The sequence below is a fragment of the Daphnia magna genome, linkage group LG1 (assembly GCF_020631705.1).
Source record: "Daphnia magna isolate NIES linkage group LG1, ASM2063170v1.1, whole genome shotgun sequence".
NCBI classification, from domain to species: Eukaryota; Metazoa; Arthropoda; class Branchiopoda; order Diplostraca; family Daphniidae; genus Daphnia; species Daphnia magna.
Genome location: NC_059182.1, coordinates 7,743,427 through 7,752,700, shown reverse-complemented (window position 1 = coordinate 7,752,700; position 9,274 = coordinate 7,743,427).

Below are 9,274 nucleotides of genomic sequence, written 5' to 3'. Positions count from 1 at the left end.
CGCAAAGTCTCCAAACACATGAGTCATTGTATCAAAGTCAGAAAGGCACTTGTTGGGAAGGAAACAAGGCAAACAAATAGTGTCCCGATAACAGAAGATAAGCTAACCTTCAGACAAAGTTATTCTGCTGTCATAACTTGTTATCATTTACAAACGTTTACAAATCCGTTGAAAGTAATAATTAATAGACATAGGCACTTCCACGCGAAGGCCAAACGATCTTTTACTGATTTCTTGCATCCGCTTGCATCTACTCTCCGCATTGGGAATAACTGGAAACATTGCTTAAATCGTTCCTTCATCTGCTTGATTTTGAGAATATTGTCGACATGTGTGCAATAAGAAAAACTTAGCTTATATGCATCTAGGATGACCTTCGGGACTAACGTCTCTATTTAGAGAAACCCCATGCCGCCGTACGATTTGCTGACAAATCGAGCGACGGTGACAAGTCCAGCACACCGTGTTGAGACGTATCCTACAGAAGAGCATCAATTCGTCTTTGTACACCAACACCAATCCAACAGTCTTGTTGTGTATCAGAACGTATGAAGGCTGATGCATGTCGTATCGTAAAAATGAACTCGGCTACAATGTGGAAACGCGCGAGAATGAACAATTGCTGTTACATCAATCACCCACGGCTACGTGACTGTTACGATCTCACGTGGGACCTTTTCTTATTTGTTGGAAGTAATCAATAATTCAGCCAACGCTGAGCAATAAATCGCTTTTATTAACTGCAATCGCAACGGCCAAGAGTATAGTATTTCAGCGGAGAATAAGAGAGAATAGGAAAGCGTATAGAAAGTAATGCACACTAGGCTACATATGTTTGTACTTATACCTTATGCTATTCGTTCTACGCTAGAAATCTGGGCTGCTTCCATTGGGAAGGGCAATAATAAACGACGAGATTTGAAGATCTAAGTATCAAAACCTCAAGAATTGCTTGCACCATAGTCCTCGTTCATAGGATATGGTCTAGTCATATGATGGCCAAGCATGCATGCATCCGTGCATAGTATTTATCCCGGTATGTATTAGCCTAATTCATGGCTCTGGTTGGTGCCCGTTTTCATAAAAGTAGAAAAAAAGGCTTAACGCAAGCAAGCAAAAGAAAAAAAAAATGCTGAAATCAGAAACTAGAGCGACTTCGTTACTGGTTTTTTATGAACGAAGGTTTTGAAGAATCAAAATGGTTGCCGTACCCAAAAAGTAGGCTATAATTCAAGATTAGAATGGGATATTTTGCAATTCTTTTATCCTTTTAGAACCGTTATGCACGTGTAACTAAAATGTCTGACGCAATGATGTTAGGGCATTGCTTTATTTTGATTCTCTAAATTTTTAGACAGTGAAAAACATGCTAATAAAAATCAATTGCGTCTAGCCCAAATACGCAACCGCTATCGCATTTAGAACCCATTCTAGGAAGCGCTTGAACCTAAAATCCTCTTTCAACTGTCAATTCAATTTGAAGTGATTGTAGTAGAGACCTAGTTGATTCTGCTTCACCCAAAATGATTAATAACGCAATAATGGCTTTGAAATCGGGCATATAACCACCACAACAACAGATTGATAAAACAATGTGGAGTCCTCTATTCCCTGTGCTTTTGAACAGCTTAAGCCAAAATCAGCCAAACACGTTACTTAAAGTCAACAATAATTTATGATTAGCAGTAATCGCCCATGCGCTTTAAGGATTTCTTCTCAAGCACTACCGTTCATTCCTGTGTGCTTGTTCGAATAAGGATTCCAAGTATAACCGCCTTGTTTAGGCTGTTCGTTCACACGATACCACAAGGGAAAAAGTGCTTTGCTTTTCTACAATTATTTCTAAAAAAGCGATTGTATAGAAAATAGAAGTCGAATATTTTCGTTTGCTTTGAAAAATAAAACGCGAATTCACTGATGCCAGCACTAAAAACTTTGTGTCAATTCGTCCTCGTACAGTGAACGAGGTTACGAAAATTCAAGGAACTACGTGCAAGCGTTCATTTATTTGATTGATTGATTTAATCATTTTTTCGCTAATTGCTTTTACCTGTTCACATTTATAAATGATAGCTGTTTTGGCACGGGCTCTTACTGCAAATCTTTTTCGTTCATGTTGGTCGCATAGTGATTGTTTGGCGATTACGGGAAATGCAACATGTACTATATTTCAGCCTTCACCAATTCCTCGACAGAGAGCCCTGTGAAGCTTTCAATTGAATACAGTCACAATCAGTGCCTACTGATCGAGCAGTTTCTTAGATTGATTCACGCGCTGTGTCGAACTTATTGTACGGCTGAACATTTACAATTAGTCAAGATCATTAAAAAGTTAGTTGAAAAAAAAATAGGCTAGTTACCGCAGTGCATTATTTAAATGTTCGTAAAAGGGATAAATATTTTTTGGCTTCATCACAGTTTACTTTACACGGGACTTTCCGGTTCTCACACATGTCGACAAGTGAGGCACGGAACCAACGGTTCTCGTTATAACCAATTGAGAAAATGGAATTACTTTTTATATCAAGTCGGTACTGAGAAATTTTATTTTTAACAAGGCGGTTTGCGGGCGGCAGTTTCAAATATGTATTACTAGCAGCTAGATTACTTATGGCGTCCTTTCTCTGGAAATAAACCGGATAACTTTTGCGTGTATACGTAAAGATATTTATCAACAGTAAAATGATAGGGATTGCTTTAAAACAAACAGGAAGTTCCAGTAAACCAAAAAATTCTTTTCATAAAAAAATTTATAAATCGCCATAGTGATGTTTCTTTCCAAGTTTCATATAATTTAACATAATTACGTGACAAAGGGTGCGTTTAGTTCGCATATCTGCAGTAATTCTATATTCCTGTCGATTCCCACATCCAATACGCATGTTTGGCTTTGCAAATGCTGTTAGTTATATATTGTCTTGACCTCGCGAGCGTACAACTAATGCGTTGCACTTTGTTCGTGTCTATTCGATCGTTGTCGACTGAAGACCTACCACAGGATATGTCACGCAAAGATGCCTACGCAGTGAATTTCAGATAACAATGGTATAAGTTGAGTAAATTCATTGTGAACTGCTGCAATAGCTGTGCAAGCCAAATTTAAATTTGAACTCGTCTATTTCAATTTTTTCAAGGAAAATTTTTTTTGTGAACCTACATCGCAAAGGATTGCAGTTGATGATTTTTTGTTTTGTCGAGCAAAGATTAATGGGCTGTTCATCAGACTTACAAAGCGAATGGTTAACGCTTGAAGCTTGAATAAAGAAATAGTTAGAGGGTTTCTTTCACTGTTTTTTGAGCGCTACCCTTCCACTCTTCTTCAAAACAAAACAACAACAAAATCAAATTAGGAAAGTAGCATCATTTTGCAGCTCCTTGTATTATCGACCAACTTGAACCTTTTTCTCATTACAATCTTTACACTGAAATATGGCACGTACTATAAAATGTGATACACAAAATGTATCCGGACACTACAAAGTTCTTTTTTGTTGTTATAATAAGGCTATTATTCAAATCGAAAAAATTTATGTATATTTTTTTTTTTTTCAACGGCACACTTAAAAAGAGAGCAAGGTACAAACGTATTGCTGCAGATAATCCACGAGAAATGTACCCTGGTGAGCTCGCTCAGCCGCGTTATACCATCAAATAACTAGATTTGATGAAAAGAGACAGTCTAGTTGCTGTTGTATTTTTAGAAATATGGAAGACGTTACCTTCTTTCGATCAAAACTGAGTCGGACGAGAGGTTTTTTTGCTTCGCTGAATGCGCACAAAATTCACAAAAACCATTGCATTTTCTGCTACGCCCTTCACACATTTCAAGCAATTACTATTGTTCACCGATGAAAAGTTGAAGTCCAGCGTTGTGCCCTTTTTAATGCCGCAGAGAAACTGGATTTTTAAATCGTCTCCTGCATGTGTGTATTGTATAGCCTACACCCTTCCGTAATCGTGTCCACTTTGTTACAGTTTTTACTTGAGTACTTTTTGCGATAAAACACAACATTTTTGAACCTGTATGAGTCGAGTTGAAACCCTTTTTATGAAAATGGGCACATCTTCCGCCATGCACGTCTTGGCTAAAGCGTAAGCCTGTAGTGCACGTACATCTGTTTTAGTTGGGGGTTTTTTTATTGTCGCGTTTGTTAAAGTTTTGCTCGAAATTTTGAGAAAAGGCCTAATCACCAACCACTGGTAAACAAACAAGTGCAGTAAGCAGTACCTATATAGAGAAGATAGCGAAGAGCTATAGAAACAAAGAGGATGGTGCATAAAAGGCTTAAAAGTTTTTACAGACGATTCAAAAGTGTTTTTCCTTCCGGCAGTCGGAGTAGCTACGGGACCTGTATCCTTTTGATCACGCAGTTTCATCAGCGTAGCGACATATGCGACAGTAGTGTAGAGACGGTCAACAACAATATAGCGGTTGTCAAGACTATTCGAGATGGTTGCGACAATACACGGAATTGCAAACGTTATACGGTTGGTCGGTGGTTATAGACTGTGTGTAGCTGTAGACCTACGTGTGTGCTCCAGTTCGCGGAGCGTCAGCTGTTACGCGCTCACTCTGTTAATAATACTTTTTAGTTGCGAGAATAGAGGACGAAGAGAAAAGCAAGAAAGGAAACAAGAGAAGAAAAAAAGGAGAAGAAAAAGAAAAAAAAAAAAAAAGGAACACATATGGAAGAAGAAGGTGCACGCAACCAGACGCTCGTCTTCTCACCGACGAGAAGCTTAACAAGTATACGGCCCTGGAAGAAAAAAAAACAAACAAGTAAACACTATTGGTTGGTTCTCGGGTCCAAACACACCATCGAGAGGGCGGCCGTGTATAGGTTACAGCTATACAGCAGGTGTGTAGTATATTGATGATAAACAACGTTGAAGAGAACGTGGAAAGGTTGAAAGCAGGTGGGCACGGCGCGAGATTAAACCTCTGAAACTTGGTTGCGCGTGGCAAAAGAAATCTTCTCTGGTCTACATCCCTTTTTTCTTTACTCCTTCATTGTGCCGATAAGGACTGGCATGCCATGGCAATGAGCACCAATAAATATCGGGCCCGAATGTTTTTGTTTGTTTTCTTTTTCTTTTTTTTTTTATTGAGTTTTTTTTTATATTTTCATTTGTGCTTTTGTTCGAATGACGACCAGCGTCTTTGATCTTCGTTCTCGAACCGTACACTAGCAACCCGGTTACGTTCTCAGGCCAAGGTTATAGCCTTCGTCTAATGCTACTACATGTAGTCTAGTAGTAAAAAATTTTCTTTTTCTTTCTTCATAGCATAGCCTGCATATAGTACATACATCATATAAAGAAAATTTGGCATATAGACGTTTCCATTTTAATCAACTACGCAGTCACGGCTGGATTCTTTCATTTGCACGAACGCACCGAAGATGATTTGCAGAGGGGAACAAATTTTTTAGAGAGAGAGAGAGAGAGAGAGAGAAATAAGAGAGGGAAAAAAGGAATTGATTAAACCTTTGGCGATACAAAGCTGACAGCTCAGTAGATCGTATACTGCTCGTATGCAGATAAAGGCCCGTGTTAGACATATATGTTCATCGAATTGATGTAATATTCTATCATTTGGAGCTCATCAATCAATAGGGAGAGTCAACACGTATTCTGTGTCTCGTCACCATATAGTAGGTGGCAGCATATTTATCACCCGATCGTCAGCGGCGCGTGCCTGCTGCATTCATGTGTGTTTGCGTTTATCACATTGCATCTTCTTTTTTTTTTTTTTTTTCTTTCTTAACAGTTGACTAGGCAATCGACGCATCTCTCCATTTCCGCTTTGCATGGTTGAAAAAAGTTAGCGGCATCACAGACAACTCGCATAGGAAATGCCCGTGCCAGTTGCCAACTGCTTCAACGTTTTAATGCCAATATAACATGCGTAGAGGCCCGACAAAAAGACAAAAAAAATAAACAAAAAATGAAACACATGTGTCGGTCCTGTACCTATTCAACACCGGACGTGGATCGATATGTTGTCGGATGCAACGTTTCCATTATTTCTGTAGAGCATTTTGAGCTGGGTTGCCCTGCGGGGTAAGTCACATTGCAATATCCAACAGTTGTGTGTTTACATGGCCTGGCCTGCAGCGCAATTCCAAGACTTTTCACAGTATCGCGGAATCTGTTTACCTACGAATGACTTGACAAACGGAAGAAGCATTTTTCCTCGACAAGGGAAAAAGGGCTTGGCATTAGCAGGCAAAATGTCGGCGTTAAACTAGTACGTCGACGCCCAAAACCGAGAAATGATTTGATGAATCGCAAAATTGCAATCTGATGCTTCAAGAACCATAGAGTGGGAAAGGATATGCGTCTGTTGGCGTTCGCAACTAGGCGCGTTGCTGCACATTCTTCCGCTTTAAGATTCTATTCTCAGTTCTGTAATCCCCTTCTTTTCTGGCTTAAACGTGCTGGTCTACATATCGACAATACGTACACATTCAATGCCTTTGACAGTTGATGCAGACTATTAAATATATACTAGTCCTTTTGTAATTCCTCGTCTTTAGCTTATAATGTCGGGATCGGACCGTGCGTTCCTACCATCAGTAGGGCAAAAGCGGTGCCGGTATGTCGATTACTATCCGGTGCTCTTACGCGCTTCTGATTGCATGGTTCACTCAGTTCGCAGTGATCATATGGGAAACCAATACAATGAGTGAAGTCCACGAGGGGTTATTTTCTACAACGAACATTTTTTCGACTAGGTATGTACAGTAACAAACGATCGCAATTGCAAAACAATAAAAATAGAGAAATGGATAAAAAGCAACAACAACAAAAAAAAAAAAAAAAACATAGTAAAACAAAATAAAGCCAAAAAGAAAGAATTCGGTCATTTGGCGGAATGCAGTTGATAACGCGGATGACACTGATGCCAAATTTGATGGCAGTTTCTTCATAAAGATGTCGCCACCAATGGTATCGTTGCTATCTCATGTTCTACACAAGTAATTCGATTGAATTATCTATGGCAACGAGCGGCCTAACGAACTTAATGCATATTAGCCAACTGAATCATTATAGTACAGTTAATGAAGGCAGTTGTCGTCATCATACCATACCAAATATGATTACTAAATTTTTTGATCATTCCGCAATTTGGGATTACTTCTTCCTTATCATATATACTGTACAATGTAGACAGTTGCATAACCAATCTCATTAAAGATTCTATGAAAATATTTATTTATAAAAGGCGAATGTTTTATTTCTACTGGTCGGCCCGTTCTGAACTTGTAATTCATCTCAAAGGTCTCACTTGGAAGGCAATCCTATGTTTGGAGGCCCCCCGCCCGCCAACGTCGTAAAGAAGGAATGCGCAAATAAAACGCATTGTCGCTTGACTGCAACTACGGTATGTAACCTGAGCTCTGTCCGCTATAAAGCAATTTCTTTCGTATAACCCACACATGTGAATAGCCCCGCGCACGTCTTTTGGGGTTGAAATTGAAACTGACTGGTGGGGGGAGCAAAATCTTGACTGATGAAAACTTGGTGGCTACATCGTTGGATAACAAAAAATTGTCTTGTACGCGGTCAATGCAGGAAAAATGATAGCTAAAAGGTCGGAAAGACGCGACTATTCACTGCCATATAGTGTTGAATAGTACGTGCTGTGTGTGTCGAGTGGAGATATGACTTTTTCTCTTTTATAGAAGCCAGCTCGCCCGGTGCCTGTCAACAAGCTGCAGAATAAACAAGTCAGCCACCAACATAAAAAAAATAAATAAATAGATGAAAGGGAAGAAAAATAAAATACATGTAAAAATGTAACTTGGAATATAAACGTTGCGGCCTCTCTGCAAACGTTAGAGATTTTCTTTTTGTCCCTGGATGTCAAGTTTGTATCAAAATCGATCCTGGTCTGTTGCAAGTAGAGAAATAAAAGTAGCTAAATATCTACATATTTTATTTTATATTTATTTATTTTTATTTATTTTTTTAATTTTTTTTTTCATTTTTGTATACGTTCATATGTGGAAAGGACTTTGAAATCACCAGTGCTTGGTCATCGACAATAAATAGTTTTGTAAGTCGAACAAGTGCAGCTGCCGAGTACACCAATATTTTCCAAAACAACTATAGGATACAGCTTTCATCTTGAGGAATATGGCCTAGAATAGCAACTAAGTCGATGCGTTTTTCAAAGGAAAACGCAGCCGCGCGCTATGTGGGAATTTGTGATTTATACGGTGCTTGCTCCAGATTGCTCTGCTTTGCTTGGGCTCCTTGTAGCGGTCAAGCAATATGATAGTGAAGGCGCAGAAAGTGCAAATAAAAAAATAAAAAACGTTTTATTTCCCAGAATCATCTTTCTTTTTTTTCCTTTTTTCAAACTCCATTTTTTTTATTGCATTTTCTTGTAAAAGCGAAAACCGCATTTTTACCCAACGAAACGGGGATGTATGACGAAAAGCCTTTTTCTCCGTCAATTTTGGTTTTCCTCGGCTATAGACATCAAATGTCCCATCAAGTCATAAATGATTTTACTTTTATGTCAGAGGTCATGTATTCATTTTGAATAATTAAGCTAAAGCACAAGCTGAGAGCAAGTAGTAGAATAGGATCACGTCCACATACGCTTTACAGTCGCCTTGGAAATTATTTATAATTAAATCATTATTCTCTGGACTTATCTGTGTAGTCAGTAATCTTGATATAAGTACTGGCATTATGCGAGAATACATCTACATCATTGAACAACTTCTACATCACGTATTATAATTCTGAACAGTGAGGCACTGCACGGCAATTAACTGAATCATTGACAACAAATTATGCCTATTAAAATGGATAGCAACTATTTTTATCGAACGTTTAGATAGCCGTTTCGTGGTGGCCCAAAACGGAAACAAAATGATTCTGTAATCACCTTATGTTTTACGCGAATAATGGACAACTCTCTCTCCCGTACATTGGGCGATTTATATATCGCAGCACGTATTGTGACTTCCTTCTAAACAAATTATGTCCGTAACTGAACGCTCTCGGCTACGCATATTTCCATATTTAACAGTGACAATTGAAAAAGCACTCTTCGTAAATCCACATATTCATCAACATCGTGTACCGCGTACACCATCTTAATTTCCGTAAGAAGATTACGCGCCAAAGAACACATCGTCAATATCGTTCACGCGAGGCTTGATCATTCTTCTCTGGCAAAGGAAAGAGAAAAAAGAAAAAGAAAAAAAAAAAAAGAAAAATCAGCTACAAGAAGTTGTGCTAATTCCTGAGGAGT